This window comes from Rhinoderma darwinii, chromosome 12 (assembly GCF_050947455.1).
Source record: "Rhinoderma darwinii isolate aRhiDar2 chromosome 12, aRhiDar2.hap1, whole genome shotgun sequence".
NCBI classification, from domain to species: domain Eukaryota; kingdom Metazoa; phylum Chordata; class Amphibia; order Anura; family Rhinodermatidae; genus Rhinoderma; species Rhinoderma darwinii.
In genome coordinates, this window is record NC_134698.1 from 45972697 (window position 1) to 45990171 (window position 17475).

Here is a 17475-nt window from a genome sequence, read left to right on the forward strand (position 1 = left end):
TTCACTGTCCTCTATGAGTAATGGCAGGTCCCTCAAAGCACACCATTTTAGGCAACAAGCTGCTCCACACTACGCAGAACGGCTGCTCCACTGAGGCCTTTGGTACTCCACTGTGCCTAGCTTGGATAGGCCTGTTATGGAAAATGCACTGAGGCCTATGCTTTTTTACTTCATAATAATCAATGTGCTTTTTTGAATTTACAAAAATAACTTAATGCTTGTGGGAAAGAACCTCGCACATTGAAACTAAGATTGCTGAATTTTTGGCAGCATGCAACAGTTTGACAGATTTAAGCAGTTCTTTTGACGAACAAATTAAATCCAAAGTGGCAGATCTTGAAGACCGATCCCACCACAATAATTATTCTCTTTATTGTTATTGCCACACATTTAGGTGTTATGTGATCTTGGTTCGTTGGTCTTATCCCTGCTCTGGGTAGGATCATCCAACTTCTGCATTTTGACACCTGTATGCCTTGTACTGTTTCTTTATGTTTTGTACATTTTAAGTGTAACTCGATTGAGTTCATACACTATACTGTCCCTATATGCTCCTAACAAGTCAAATTCTTTAGGGCTCTTTAGTTAAAAAATACCTGTATTTATTTTTCCACATTTTTTTTAGCAAACCATCAATAAATCAACACCGATATGTAAGTTTATGTAAATACATAAGTTTGATGTAAGGGTTGCAAGTCCCCAGCTCCAATCCACCAGCCAAAAAAAGAGTAGACCAAGCACGATGTGGGCAAAAATTAAAGTGGCTGTAGACCTGGACTTGTAAGATAAAATAAATGGAAACATGTCATATCAAGGTCTTGAAACCGAAAGATGGTGGCATGGGTAACTAAAGGTCCAGACTGCATCCAGGAACAATAATCCAACACGCCAGGCAACACTGTCCCATTGCATTACAGGAATTATTTTGACACACCACGTTATAAACACAGAAAACAGGGAAAGAATTGGGAGGGGGATAGCCCATGAGTCCAAGGTTGGTTCTAGAAAATTGGCACTATATTGCATACAAAATAGTTTAGATGGAGGGGGGGGGGGGTCACCCAGTTCCACATTCTGGGTACCACGTGGTATATTTAAAATGGTCATTGACTTTATTCTGGATGTGGGCAGGCAGAATTTTTAAGAAACACTCTCATATCTGAAAATTTTTCTTTACCCTAAGTTCTTTTTAATGGTTGCATTGACCCAGTCTATCTTGAACAAAAATATGAGCTTGTCAAGAATCGCTGTGGTAGGGCCTGCGGGTTTGTCCATGTTTGCAGAATAGCCTTTTGTGCTGCTGCAGAAATCATATGAAGCAACATTTTGGTTCCCAAATCACAACGGAATTGTTTAGTATCTACCCAGCTTAACAAACCCCAAAGTGTTTTAAGAGGTACAAAGTTGGTTAGGTGCGTTTGGGTAAAGTAAAAAAACCTTGGACCAGAAACGTTGAATGCCCTCGCAAAAGCATAGACAATGAGTAATATCTGCTCATGGGGATCCGCAGGGGAGATAGGAGTCTGAGGGGTATGTACCCAATCGGAAATCTAACAGGTGAGATGAAGAATCTGTGAAAATTTTGTAGGAACATTTTTATGTATCTGGCGGATGGAAGTGTTTTTAGGGAATATCCCATTATGTTTATGATATCTGGAATGTCTAATCCAGGAGGGTCAAGTGAAGATTATGACCCCCTAGGACATAAACTTCACTTGACGCAAATTAGATTGATCGGTCAAATGAAGATTATGTCCCCCTGCATTTGGCTATTCCAGTCAGTTGTGCAGATTATGTGCCCCGGCGTTCGGATATTCCAGTCAATTGTGCAGCTTTTTTCCAGGTTTCCAGGCACCAGAAGTAAGTAATGTGTAGCCACTTTTTCAAAGAGATGTGCGATTTTCTTATGGATACCTATGATGATGCACCGTTTTTGTAAATACACTTCCAAGAATATCCATCAGAACATTGGTGACCAACTATCCAACACAGCGGTTGATGGCAGTTTTCGCAGTCCAAATGGTTTGCAAGTACGGATGTAGCCATCTTTATCTTGACTCTGATAACTTGATGCTGCGTGATATCACACAGTAAAAGCCATTGAAAAGTTATTGAAAAAGTAAAGATAAAATCTTGCCACTGTATTTAATGCTTCAAAAGTCAAGATAAAGACGGCTACATCTGTAAATAGTGCTGTTTCATGAATTCGATGATATTGGTTTTATTCGTACCAGCTATAATAGGCTGGAGTGTCTTCTCAAAGTAATGTTGATCCATTTTAATTTAAGGGCAACGAAAAATTGCAATTAATGGGAGATATTTATCAAGCTGTCTTATAGTAAGAATGTCCTTTGTATCCAATATCAACCAATCAGAGCTCGGCTTTCATTTTACCGGAGCTCATTAATATATGAAAGCTGTGAGGTTGCTATGGGCAACAAAGGACATTCTTACTATAAGACAGCTTGATAAGTCTCCCCGAATGTCACTGAGGAGGCAGGGGGACATAATCTTCACTTGTTCAATCAGGGAGGCAGATATAAACTTCACTTGTTCAATCAGGGGGACATAAACCTCACTTGATCCACCCAGGAAATGTAGTGTCAAAATCTAGGGGTATGTGGACCCACTAGGCCGCTCCGCCGTAGCGGAGTGGAAGCTAGCCAAACAACATATACAAAGTCTATGCAAAGTCTTTAGCACAAGAGTATCTGTAAGAGTCCAGACAGACATTAGGTGTAGCAGAGACTTAGGCACGGATGGGGCTTGGCGTGGCAGATGACACCAGACATGGCAGATGATACCAGACATGGCAGATGACAAACTCGACTACAGCTAAAGGCTTAAGCTCCGTAAACAAACACAGCAACAGGATACAGGAAGCAGGATACGGGAACACTGGGTGCCGGAAACAACTAAGGGAGCTTTTGCAATACGAACATGGGTAGACAACAACAACACTCGGGCAAGGAGTGGAAGGGTACTATAGTCCAGGATGATCTGGGGATTGGTCAGGGTAGATTTCACCTGTGCGTACACTATCCCTTTAAGGCCGGGGCCGAGAGCGCGCACCCTCGGGTTTTAAATCAGAATAGTGTGGCCTGCCCACACTGCTCTGCTTTAAAACCTGACCACTGGCTACCCGCCAGTATCTCGCTGGCAGGAAGCCAGTGCTCTGTGGTCACGGCCCTCGTGAGATGGGGAACGGCGGTGCTCCGCGGCAGTTACAGTACCCCCCCTTACGCCCCCTCTTCTTGGCTCCAGAGCGCAAGAGGATATGGGAACCAGGATACAGGAACACTGGGAGCAGGAATTTTCTAATGAGGGTAGGGGCATTGAGGTTCTCTTCTGGCTTCCAAGACCTCCCTTCAGGAATGAACCCTTACCAGTCCACTAAATATAAAGTCCTTCCTCCTACACTCTTGTAATCCAGAACCTCCTTCACCTCGAAGACATCAGAAGAACTTCTGGGAGCAACTGCAGAACTATGAGATTTACTGTAGCAGTTCAGACCCACAAGCTTACGGAGGGACACGTGGAATGAGTTTGGAATTCTGAGAGTAGGAGGCAGCCGAAGTTTGCAAAACTTCAAAAGGGACGAGGAATCTGGGTGCAAATTTTTGAGAGGGCATTTTGAGACTAATGTTTCTCGATGCTAGCCAGACCTTGACTCCGGGAGAGAATTGATGCGGAACCTTTTTTTTTTTTTTCTATCGGCATGCTTTTTCATGTGGTCCACTGTCCGAAGGATCGCCGACTTAGTTTGCTGCCAGATATGAATGAAATTCCCAAATAAAGAATTAGCAGCCGGTAGTTGACTCATGGCTGGCATAGGAAGAGGAACTCATGTGTAACGTCTATGGCCACGGTCTGTCGGTCTAACTTACCCCTCGACGACCGTGGCCATGGACGTCCTGCTGCTGTGCTACGTCCCCCCCCCTGTGAGGCGCCGGCACTCACGTCCGGGTATCGAGTTTGTCTCCCGGAGGGTGCGTGCGTGCTTGTGCCCACTCTTAAAGGGGAAATCATCATCATCAACTCCTGAATTCCTGGACTGTAAGAGGGTCACCGCCCTTATCCTCGCCTGAGCATTGTTGTTTTTTCCCTTAGTCTGTCTTGCAAATGGTCTCCTAAGTGTCTTCCAGCTTCCCAGTGTTCCCCGTACCTGTATCCTGTTTTCCGTGCTATCAGTACCATCCTGGTCTACTGCCGTGCTGAACTGTTGTCGTGTTGTGCTGCATGTCACGCCTGTTCTACTACTCCACGCCTGATGTCTACCTGCCTTACTACTGTCTACATTGCCTCGGGTACCCTTTTCTGGACTATAGACACTATACCTTACCTGTTTGGCCAGCTGCCATCCCGCTATGCGGGACGTCCCAGTGGGTCCTCACCCTGCTGGTCAATTTAAGGGCGTGTCACCCTTCCAAGCCATGCTGGCGGACCTGAAGGATCTCCGAACAAGACAGGATCAACTTTTTGTGGCAGTGGACTCCATGGCGCAGCAGCTAGGGGTGCTAGCTACTTCCATTCCTGCCTCTATACAAGCTCCTCCGACCGACCCTTCTGCTACATCTCCTGGTGGTTCCGGTTCGGATCCCCGATACTCGCTGCCATTACCTTCTCGGTTCCATGGAGACGCAAGTACGTGCAGGGGATTTCTGAACCAATGCTATATCCATTTTTCCCTGCACACCCGAGCATTTCCGTCGGACGGAACCAAGATCGCCTTCATCATGTCTCTACTTGCTGGAAAGGCCCTGGCATGGGTGAACCAAATCTGGGAACGACAGGGACCCGACACTCGGGACTTCCAGGGGTTTGTGCGGTTGTTCCTTACTGTTGAGGAGCCAGGACGTGTCTCGTCGGCAGCCACGACTATCTTCAACCTTCACCAAGAGGACACCTCCATGGGCGAATACACCATCCAGTTCCGGACCCTGGCAGGAGAGCTGTCCTGGAACAATGAGGCCTTGGTGGCATCCTTCTGGTATGGCCTGTCGCCCAGGATCAAGGACAAACTTGCTGCCCGAGACCTACCACCGGCCTTGGACGACCTGATTCTGCTGGCTACTCGAGGTAGATTTAAGGCTCAGGGAGATATCTCATGAGGTGCAACAGGAGAGATGACTTCCTAGATTGGCGCCCAACTTCCAACAACCCCTCTTGCCTTTATCTACTGCTACGCCCGAGGTGCCGATGCAGGTGGATCACCTAAAATTGTCTGTACAAGAGAAACAGCGCAGACGTACGTTAGGACTCTGTCGGTATTGCGGCCTCACTGGCCATGTCGTGCGTCTGTGTCCACAGAAACAAAAAAACCCCAATGCTTAGGTTGGGGTGGAGAGGCAACCCTAGGCGCTACTGCATTTAATCGTGAACTCTCTTCCAAACTGTTTATTGCCGTGACCATCGTCGCTGGCGAGAGGCTCCATCCAGTTTCTGCCTACCTGGACACTGGCTCTGCAGCTAATTTCATTTGTCAAGACATTGTGGATCTTCTCCAGTTGCCCACTGTCCGCCTGGAAAGGCCGTTGATCGTAGACTTGGTAGATGGACTGCCTTTGCCTGACCCAGTTGTTTCCGTGACCAAGCGATTGAGACTTCAAGAGGGAGCTCTACACACTGAGCTCATCTCCCTGTTTGTTCTGCCTAAGGCCGTCAACCCCGTGCTGCTGGGTTTGCCTTGGCTCCATTTGCACGCCTCAGTCCTGGATTGGAACTCCGGAGAGGTTCTCCAGTGGGGTCCCAAGTGTCTCGACCGCTGTCTGGGTCATATCCATCCACTGCAGCCTTCTCTGCATCAGTCATTGGCAGGGTTGTCTCCTTGTTTCTCTCAGTTCGCTGATGTCTTCCAGAAGAAGGAGGCTGAGACCTTGCCGCCTCATCGTGCATATGATTGTCCGATCGACTTGGTTCCTGATTCATCCCCTCCTCGTGGTAGAGTATACCCTCTCTAACTGCAAGAGACTAAGTCTATGTCGACCTACATTAAGGAGAATCTGGAGAGGGGCTTCATTCGTAAATCCTCATCCCCGGCCGGAGCCGGGTTCTTCTTTGTCAAGAAGAAAGATGGATCCCTGCGTTCCTGCATTGACTACCGAGGTCACAATCGGATCACGGTAAAGAACAGGTACCCTTTGACTTTAATTTCAGAACTGTTCGATCGCATATGGTCGGCAACATTTTTTTCTAAACTGGACTTGCGGGAGGCCTACAATCTGATTAAGATTTGTCAGGGTGACGAGTGGAAGACCGCATTTAATACTCGGGATGGGCACTATGAATACCTAGTGATGCCCTTCGGCCTGTGTAACACCCCTGCGGTGTTTCAAGAATTTGTCAATGACATTTTTCGTGATCTCCTCTATATCTGTGTTGGGGTGTATCTCCATGACATTTTGATTTTTTTCCCCAGATCCAGTAACCCATCAGAATCATGTCCGACAGGTGTTGCTTCGTCTAAGGAAGAATCATCTTTACGCCAAGCTGGAGAAGTGCATGTTTGAAAAAAGATCTCTTCCCTTCCTGGGCTACATCATCTCCGATCAGGGCCTCAAGATGGACCCTGAGAAGGTAAAGGCTGTCCTGGAGTGGCCAAGCCCCCAAGGCTTAAGGGCCATACAACGCTTCCTGGGATTCGCCAACTTCTACCGGTTGTTCATCCCCAACTTCTCGTCATTGACAGCCCCCATCTCTTCCCTCACAAAAAAGGGTATAAATGCCAAAATTTGAAAAAAGCTTTCACGTCAGCCTCCATTCTTCACCACCCTGATGTGTCCCTACAGTTTTCTTTAGAGGTGGACGCTTCCTCTGTTGGTGCTGGTGCACTTTTGTTCCAGAGAGGTTCTAAAGGCAAGACTGTGGTTTGTGGCTACTATTCCAAACTGTTTTCTTCCACAGAGCGCAACTACTCGATTGGGGATCGGGAGTTACTGGCCATCAAGCTGGCCCTGCAGGAGTGGTGACATCTTCATGGATCACAAGGATTTGACCTATTTACAGACGGCTCAACGGTTGAATCCTCGTCAAGCCAGGTGGTCATTATTCTTTGCTCGATTCCGGTTCGAACTCCACTACCGACCTGCTAACAAGAATGTGAGGGCCGATGCCTTGTCTAGGTCATTTGAGACAGAGGACACTGTGGAGTCCCCACAGAATATTATTGATCCTTCTTGCATCCTCCCTGTGAACCCTCTGCAGGTTAGAGACATCCCTTCAGGAAGAACTTTTGTACGTTTGGCAGACAGAGGAAGAATCCTTCGCTGGCGTCACAGCTCCAAGCTGGCAGGTTACGTGGGTACTCGTAAGACCCAAGACCTAATCGCCTGTCAGTTCTGGTGGCCCACGCTGCCCAAAGACGTCATGGACTTAGTCTCCTCATGTACGGTATGCGCAGCAAATAAAGTTACCCACTCCAGACCAGCTGGTCTACTCCAGCCACTGCCTGTGCCCGATGTCCCCTGGCAGCATGTTGCAATGGACTTTGTCACGGACCTCCCTCTCTCTGCAGGTTACAGTGTGATCTGGGTGGTGGTGGATCGATTCTTTAAAATGGCTCATTTTGTTCCCCTGACTGGCCTGCCTTCTGCTGCTCGACTGGCTGACCTCGTCATACAACACATCTTCCATCTGCACGGCTTGCCCCTGCATATTGTTTCGGATCGAGGGGTCCAGTTCACTTCAAAGTTTTAGAGAGCACTCTACGGTCTACTTGGTGTAAAGTTGGACTTCTCTTCGGCCTATCATCCCCAGTCCAATGGACAAGTCGAGAGGATTAACCAAATCATGGAGAACTATCTGCAGCATTTTGTTTCCAAACGACATAATGACTGGGTGCAGCTGCTCCTGTGGACAGAGTTCTCTTATAATAACCATACTAGTGAGTCCACCACCTCCAGCCCGTTCTTCATAGTCTATGGTCAACATTCTTTTAATACCTCTTCCTGTCTCTACTATGTCCCAGGTGCCTGCAGTTGACTCAACCTTCAGGGACTTTTTGCAAATATGGCAACAGACCCAATCTTCTATTCTGCTAGCGGTGGATCGAGAAAAGCAGATACTAGAAGACGGGATCCTCCTCAGTTTCTTCCAGGTACTAGGGTCTGGTTATCCTCTAAGAATATCCGGCTGAGGGTTCCTCCTACAAATTTGCTCCCAGGTTCCTCAGACCCTTCGAGATCCTGCTGCAAATTAACCCTGTGTCTTACAAACTGCGTCTGCCTGCTACAGTCAAGATCCCTAACTCCTTCCATGTCTCCTTGCCCGTGGTTCTAAACCGCTACTCCAGAACTCCTAGTTCCGCAGTGGCTCCTGGCGGTTCATCAGGGACTTTCGAGGTAAGGGAGATTCTAGCCACCAAGAAGGTGGGAGGAAGGACATTTTATTTGGTGGATTGGAGGGGATTCGGCTCAGAAGAGAGGTCTTGGGAGCCAGAGGAGAAAATTGATGCCCCTGTCCTCATAAGGAAGTTTCCCTCCTGTTCTGGTCCCAAGAAGAGGGGGCGCTAGAGGGGGATACTGTAACGTCTATTGGTCTAACTTACCCCTCGACGACCGCGGCCATGGACGTCCTGCTGCTGTGCTGCGTCGTCCCCCTGTGAGGCGCCGGCACTCACGGGTATCGAGCCTGTCTCCCGGAGGGTGCGCACGCGCTCATGCCTGCTCTCAAAGTGCCAGCGCCTGGAAATCATCATCATTATCATCATCATCAACTCCTGAATTCCTGCACTATAAGAGGGTCACCGCCCCTTCTTATCCTCGCCTGAGCATTGTTGTTGTTTCCCTTAGTCTGTCTGGAAAATGGTCTCCTAAGTGTCTTCCAGCTTCCCAGTGTTCCCCGTACCTGTATCCTGTTTCCCGTGCTATCAGTACCATCCTGGTCTACTGTCGTGCTGAACTGTTGTCGTGTTGTGCTGCACTCCAGGCCTGTTCTACTACTCCACGCCTGACGTCTACCTGCTGCCTGGTCTCGGGACAGGAGAAGAGGCTGTGGACTCACTTGTATGATTGTTGTAAGAGAATTTCGCACAAGGCAGAAGTTGTACCCAATTGTCATATTGGGCAGAAATGAAATGACGAAGGTAATTCTCCAAAATTTGATTGGTCTCTCCACTTGACCATTGGACTCTGGGTGATAGGCAGAGGAGAAATCCAGCTACACATCTAGCAGGTTGCACAGGGCTCTCAAGAATTTGGACGTAAGATGTGCAGAATTAATACATTTCCCGGCCGAGGAGCAGGCGGAAGACCAGTCAATGGCATAAAATCTGCCATTTTAGAGAAACTGTCCACCACTACCCAGACAGTAGTACATGACGGAGGAAGGTCTGTAACAAAGTCCTTAGTGATATGTTGCCAAGGGGCATCAGGGACTGGCAGGGGTAGGAGCAGACCAGCGGGTTTGGAATGGGTAGACTTGTTCGAGGCACAGTTCGCACATGAGGAAACATAGTCCACTACATCTCTCAACGGTATGGGCCACCAGTAATGATGAGCTATCAAGTCCTGTGTCTTATGGACACCAGAGTGCCCAGCCAGTTTGGAGCTGTGTCCCCAGCGGAGAAATCTCTTCCTGTCTGCAAGATGAACATAAGTATTTCCGGGAGGAATGTCTTTAATTTACAGAGGGTTAGCGGCAATAATCCTAGAAGGATCTATGATATATTGAGGAATTTCCTCAGAGTCATTAGTTTCAAATGATCGTGACAGGGCATCAGCCTTCACATTCTTGTCTGCAGGATGGATGGGAAGCAAGAATTGGAATCGGGCAAAAAACAGAGTACCATCTGGCTTGGTAAGGATTTAGTCGTTGTTTAGACTGTAGGTACGTGAGGTTCTTGTGATCCGTATAAATGATGATAGGATGAATAGCGCCCTCCAGCAAATGACTCCACTCCTCTAAGGCCAACTTGACGGCCATCAACTCCTGATCCCCGATGGAATAGTTGCGCTCTGCAGAGGAGAATAATTTAGAAAAGAAGCCACAATCTACCGTTTTGCCTTTGGAGTTTCTTTGACACAGCAGTGCTCCAGCACCAACGGAAGACACATCCACCTCCAGAAAGAACTGCCGAGATGTGTCAGGATGATTAAGAACTGAGGCTGAGGTGAAAGCACTCTTGAGGTTGGTAAATGCTGACTCTGCCTCCGGAGGCCAAACCTTGGCATTCACCCCCTTCTTGGTGAGAGCAGGGATTGGGGCAGTCAGAGACGAGAAGTTTGGGATAAATTGCCAGTAGAAGTTTGCGAATCCCAAAAATCGTTATATAGACCAAAGATGCTGTGGACGTGGCCATTCTAAGACTGGCTTCACCTTTTCTGCATCCATCTTGAGTCAACTATTGGAGACCATGTAGCCCAGGAAAGGCAGAGAGTTCCTTTCGAACACACATCTTCTGAGATTAGAATATAGGTGATTCCCCCTTAACCGCAACAGAACTTGGTGAACATGCCTCCCGTGCATTGTCAAATCGGGTGAGTAGATCAGGATGTCGTCCAGATAGACCACCACACAGACATTCAGCAGATCCCAGAAGATGCGATTTACAAACTCCTGGAACACAGCTGGAGCATTACACAGTCCAAAGGGCATCACAAGATATTCGTAGTGACCGTCTAGGGTGCTGAATTTGGTTTTTCACTCGTCACCTTTGCGAATATGTATCAAGTTATAAGCCACGTGTTGATCCAGCTTTGTGAACACCTTGGCCCCACAAATTCTGTCTAAGAGCTGTGAGTTGAGCGGCAAGGGTTGCTTATTTTTGACCGTGATTTGGTTCAAACCTTGGTAGTCTATAGAAGGACGAAGAGATCCATCTTTCTTCTTTACGAAGAAGAATCTCGTGCCGGCAGGGGAAAAACACTTCTGGATAAACCCTCTCTCAAGGTTCTACTTAACATAAGCAGACATGGCCAGGGTCTCCGGCACAGAAAGATGATAGTCTCGTTCACGAGGGGGTGAGACGTCAGGGAGCAGTTCGACTGGGCTTCGTAGATGCAAAGGGGAGGAAGAGTCTCTGCCTCCTTCTTGCTAAAGACGTCCGCAAAGCTGGCATAATGTGTGGGTAAATTGGAGGGTGAATGAGACCGTGGAGGCAAAACAGGGTAAACCTGTTGCAGACAACAGTGAAGACACTTGGATCCACATTGGAGGACTTCTCCGGAACTCCAGTCGAGAACTGGAGCATCTAAACGAAGCCAAGGCAGGCTCAGCAGAATAGGGTTAATAGCTTTAGGCAAGACGAGAAAGGCAATCTATTCTGAGTGGAGAACCCCGACTTGTAGTGTCAGCGGTTCAGTGATGGACACAATAGGACCGGGCAAAGGTAGTCCATTCACAGGGGCAACAGCCAGGGGTCTCTCCAGTGGAACCGTGGGCAGATGGAGGCGATCCACTAGATCCTGCTGAATAAAATTTGCAGCTGCTTCTGAATACAGATAAAGAATTTGTACTCGGCACACCTTGCTTGTGTTACAAAAATATATATTTTTATTATGGATGCCAGAGGCTGCATGTGCGACGTCGACGTTTCGGCCGCTCATCTAGAGCGGTAAGCCGCCCAGTACTCACTATAGCAGCGCTACATACGCATTATATTTTGCACCGATCCAGTCCCCAGCACGGCTCAGTGCCCGACGAAGGTCTTATCGACCGAAACGTCGACGTCGCACATGCATCCTCTGGCATCCATAATAAAAATATATCTTTTTGTAACACAAGCAAGGTGTGCCGAGTACAAATTCTTAAACACAAACAGAAAAAATGGGACATAAATATCAAAACCACAAAAAAGGCCATACTCACTAGGTAGGTGGGTGGGTGAAAACCCGTTCCCATCAGGACACAGACGGGTCAAAGAATGCTGCAGAAGGAGTGTGCATTAAATAGTGATAGCCCCTCCCACTAGTCTTGAGGGGAGTGGCAGACTAAGTGCTCAAAGGTGTGTGATAAATGTGTGTCAGTGTAGTGCTAGGGTGTGAATGGATGGTAAAAAATAAATATGTATGTATGAAAGTGTCAGAACTGTGTAATAATGTAATAAAAATAAATAAATAAAATAAATGTGATGAATAGGGGTCAGTGCTGTGAATAGTACATGGGGTGTCAGTACTATGTGTAATACGTGGAGGGATAATGTGCTGGTCGTCAGGCATGGCGTATCTTGCCGAATAACAGCCTATTTGTAACGCCGCTAGTGTTAGCTAAAGCGGGCTGCTCTGCATTCCAAACCAAACGCCAGCACATCATGCCCTCCCAGCATATAAGACCCGGCTGCGTCCTGAAAAAAAGTGTAGTATACGTAGTAAGAAATATCCATGAAACATGGGGTATTAGTTGTTATTTTGGCCAAAATACGCAAAGCTCGCAACCCAACGTCAAGGGTCCCCAGTGCCTTGCGAGTCCCTAACCAGAACTTTTCGTTCCTAATTTAAAAACACAAACAGAAAAAATGGGACATAAATATCAAAACCACAAAAAAGGCCATACTCACTAGGTAGGTGGGTGGGTGAAAACCCGTTCCCATCAGGACGCAGACGGGTCAAAGAATGCTGCAGAAGGAGTGTGCATTAAATAGTGATAGCCCCTCCCACTAGTCTTGAGGGGAGTGGCAGACTAAGTGCTCAAAGGTGTGTGATAAATGTGTGTCAGTGTAGTGCTAGGGTGTGAATGGATGGTAAAAAATAAATATGTATGTATGAAAGTGTCAGAACTGTGTAATAATGTAATAAAAATAAATAAATAAAATAAATGTGATGAATAGGGGTCAGTGCTGTGAATAGTACATGGGGTGTCAGTACTATGTGTAATACGTGGAGGGATAATGTGCTGGTCGTCAGGCATGGCGTATCTTGCCGAATAACAGCCTATTTGTAACGCCGCTAGTGTTAGCTAAAGCGGGCTGCTCTGCATTCCAAACCAAACGCCTGCACATCATGCCCTCCCAGCATATAAGACCCGGCTGCGTCCTGAAAAAAAGTGTAGTATACGTAGTAAGAAATATCCATGAAACATGGGGTATTAGTTGTTATTTTGGCCAAAATACGCAAAGCTCGCAACCCAACGTCAAGGGTCCCCAGTGCCTTGCGAGTCCCTAACCAGAACTTTTCGTTCCTAATTTAAAAACACAAACAGAAAAAATGGGACATAAATATCAAAACCACAAAAAAGGCCATACTCACTAGGTAGGTGGGTGGGTGAAAACCCGTTCCCATCAGGACGCAGACGGGTCAAAGAATGCTGCAGAAGGAGTGACGTTGGGTTGCGAGCTTTGCGTATTTTGGCCAAAATAACAACTAATACCCCATGTTTCATGGATATTTCTTACTACGTATACTACACTTTTTTTCAGGACGCAGCCGGGTCTTATATGCTGGGAGGGCATGATGTGCTGGCGTTTGGTTTGGAATGCAGAGCAGCCCGCTTTAGCTAACACTAGCGGCGTTACAAATAGGCTGTTATTCGGCAAGATACGCCATGCCTGACGACCAGCACATTATCCCTCCACGTATTACACATAGTACTGACACCCCATGTACTATTCACAGCACTGACCCCTATTCATCACATTTATTTTATTTATTTATTTTTATTACATTATTACACAGTTCTGACACTTTCATACATACATATTTATTTTTTACCATCCATTCACACCCTAGCACTACACTGACACACATTTATCACACACCTTTGAGCACTTAGTCTGCCACTCCCCTCAAGACTAGTGGGAGGGGCTATCACTATTTAATGCACACTCCTTCTGCAGCATTCTTTGACCCGTCTGCGTCCTGATGGGAACGGGTTTTCACCCACCCACCTACCTAGTGAGTATGGCCTTTTTTGTGGTTTTGATATTTATGTCCCATTTTTTCTGTTTGTGTTTTTAAATTAGGAACGAAAAGTTCTGGTTAGGGACTCGCAAGGCACTGGGGACCCTTGACGTTGGGTTGCGAGCTTTGCGTATTTTGGCCAAAATAACAACTAATACCCCATGTTTCATGGATATTTCTTACTACGTATACTACACTTTTTTTCAGGACGCAGCCGGGTCTTATATGCTGGGAGGGCATGATGTGCTGGCGTTTGGTTTGGAATGCAGAGCAGCCCGCTTTAGCTAACACTAGCGGCGTTACAAATAGGCTGTTATTCGGCAAGATACGCCATGCCTGACGACCAGCACATTATCCCTCCACGTATTACACATAGTACTGACACCCCATGTACTATTCACAGCACTGACCCCTATTCATCACATTTATTTTATTTATTTATTTTTATTACATTATTACACAGTTCTGACACTTTCATACATACATATTTATTTTTTACCATCCATTCACACCCTAGCACTACACTGACACACATTTATCACACACCTTTGAGCACTTAGTCTGCCACTCCCCTCAAGACTAGTGGGAAGGGCTATCACTATTTAATGCACACTCCTTCTGCAGCATTCTTTGACCCGTCTGCGTCCTGATGGGAACGGGTTTTCACCCACCCACCTACCTAGTGAGTATGGCCTTTTTTGTGGTTTTGATATTTATGTCCCATTTTTTCTGTTTGTGTTTTTAAATTAGGAACGAAAAGTTCTGGTTAGGGACTCGCAAGGCACTGGGGACCCTTGACGTTGGGTTGCGAGCTTTGCGTATTTTGGCCAAAATAACAACTAATACCCCATGTTTCATGGATATTTCTTACTACGTATACTACACTTTTTTTCAGGACGCAGCCGGGTCTTATATGCTGGGAGGGCATGATGTGCTGGCGTTTGGTTTGGAATGCAGAGCAGCCCGCTTTAGCTAACACTAGCGGCGTTACAAATAGGCTGTTATTCGGCAAGATACGCCATGCCTGACGACCAGCACATTATCCCTCCACGTATTACACATAGTACTGACACCCCATGTACTATTCACAGCACTGACCCCTATTCATCACATTTATTTTATTTATTTATTTTTATTACATTATTACACAGTTCTGACACTTTCATACATACATATTTATTTTTTACCATCCATTCACACCCTAGCACTACACTGACACACATTTATCACACACCTTTGAGCACTTAGTCTGCCACTCCCCTCAAGACTAGTGGGAGGGGCTATCACTATTTAATGCACACTCCTTCTGCAGCATTCTTTGACCCGTCTGCGTCCTGATGGGAACGGGTTTTCACCCACCCACCTACCTAGTGAGTATGGCCTTTTTTGTGGTTTTGATATTTATGTCCCATTTTTTCTGTTTGTGTTTTTAAATTAGGAACGAAAAGTTCTGGTTAGGGACTCGCAAGGCACTGGGGACCCTTGACGTTGGGTTGCGAGCTTTGCGTATTTTGGCCAAAATAACAACTAATACCCCATGTTTCATGGATATTTCTTACTACGTATACTACACTTTTTTTCAGGACGCAGCCGGGTCTTATATGCTGGGAGGGCATGATGTGCTGGCGTTTGGTTTGGAATGCAGAGCAGCCCGCTTTAGCTAACACTAGCGGCGTTACAAATAGGCTGTTATTCGGCAAGATACGCCATGCCTGACGACCAGCACATTATCCCTCCACGTATTACACATAGTACTGACACCCCATGTACTATTCACAGCACTGACCCCTATTCATCACATTTATTTTATTTATTTATTTTTATTACATTATTACACAGTTCTGACACTTTCATACATACATATTTATTTTTTACCATCCATTCACACCCTAGCACTACACTGACACACATTTATCACACACCTTTGAGCACTTAGTCTGCCACTCCCCTCAAGACTAGTGGGAGGGGCTATCACTATTTAATGCACACTCCTTCTGCAGCATTCTTTGACCCGTCTGCGTCCTGATGGGAACGGGTTTTCACCCACCCACCTACCTAGTGAGTATGGCCTTTTTTGTGGTTTTGATATTTATGTCCCATTTTTTCTGTTTGTGTTTTTAAATTAGGAACGAAAAGTTCTGGTTAGGGACTCGCAAGGCACTGGGGACCCTTGACGTTGGGTTGCGAGCTTTGCGTATTTTGGCCAAAATAACAACGAATACCCCATGTTTCATGGATATTTCTTACTACGTATACTACACTTTTTTTCAGGACGCAGCCGGGTCTTATATGCTGGGAGGGCATGATGTGCTGGCGTTTGGTTTGGAATGCAGAGCAGCCCGCTTTAGCTAACACTAGCGGCGTTACAAATAGGCTGTTATTCGGCAAGATACGCCATGCCTGACGACCAGCACATTATCCCTCCACGTATTACACATAGTACTGACACCCCATGTACTATTCACAGCACTGACCCCTATTCATCACATTTATTTTATTTATTTATTTTTATTACATTATTACACAGTTCTGACACTTTCATACATACATATTTATTTTTTACCATCCATTCACACCCTAGCACTACACTGACACACATTTATCACACACCTTTGAGCACTTAGTCTGCCACTCCCCTCAAGACTAGTGGGAGGGGCTATCACTATTTAATGCACACTCCTTCTGCAGCATTCTTTGACCCGTCTGCGTCCTGATGGGAACGGGTTTTCACCCACCCACCTACCTAGTGAGTATGGCCTTTTTTGTGGTTTTGATATTTATGTCCCATTTTTTCTGTTTGTGTTTTTAAATTAGGAACGAAAAGTTCTGGTTAGGGACTCGCAAGGCACTGGGGACCCTTGACGTTGGGTTGCGAGCTTTGCGTATTTTGGCCAAAATAACAACTAATACCCCATGTTTCATGGATATTTCTTACTACGTATACTACACTTTTTTTCAGGACGCAGCCGGGTCTTATATGCTGGGAGGGCATGATGTGCTGGCGTTTGGTTTGGAATGCAGAGCAGCCCGCTTTAGCTAACACTAGCGGCGTTACAAATAGGCTGTTATTCGGCAAGATACGCCATGCCTGACGACCAGCACATTATCCCTCCACGTATTACACATAGTACTGACACCCCATGTACTATTCACAGCACTGACCCCTATTCATCACATTTATTTTATTTATTTATTTTTATTACATTATTACACAGTTCTGACACTTTCATACATACATATTTATTTTTTACCATCCATTCACACCCTAGCACTACACTGACACACATTTATCACACACCTTTGAGCACTTAGTCTGCCACTCCCCTCAAGACTAGTGGGAGGGGCTATCACTATTTAATGCACACTCCTTCTGCAGCATTCTTTGACCCGTCTGCGTCCTGATGGGAACGGGTTTTCACCCACCCACCTACCTAGTGAGTATGGCCTTTTTTGTGGTTTTGAGTACAAATTCTTAACCTATACCCGGGTTGGGACCCTACCTCGAGCACCCAAAGAAACCAGTGGCATCTGAACACAACCATATCTGAATACAGATAGACAGAGGCTGTGTATGATCTCTCTCCAGAGACAAAGGTTACAGGAATAGAAAATTTTGGAAAGGATTTGGCATTTGGCGTCATTC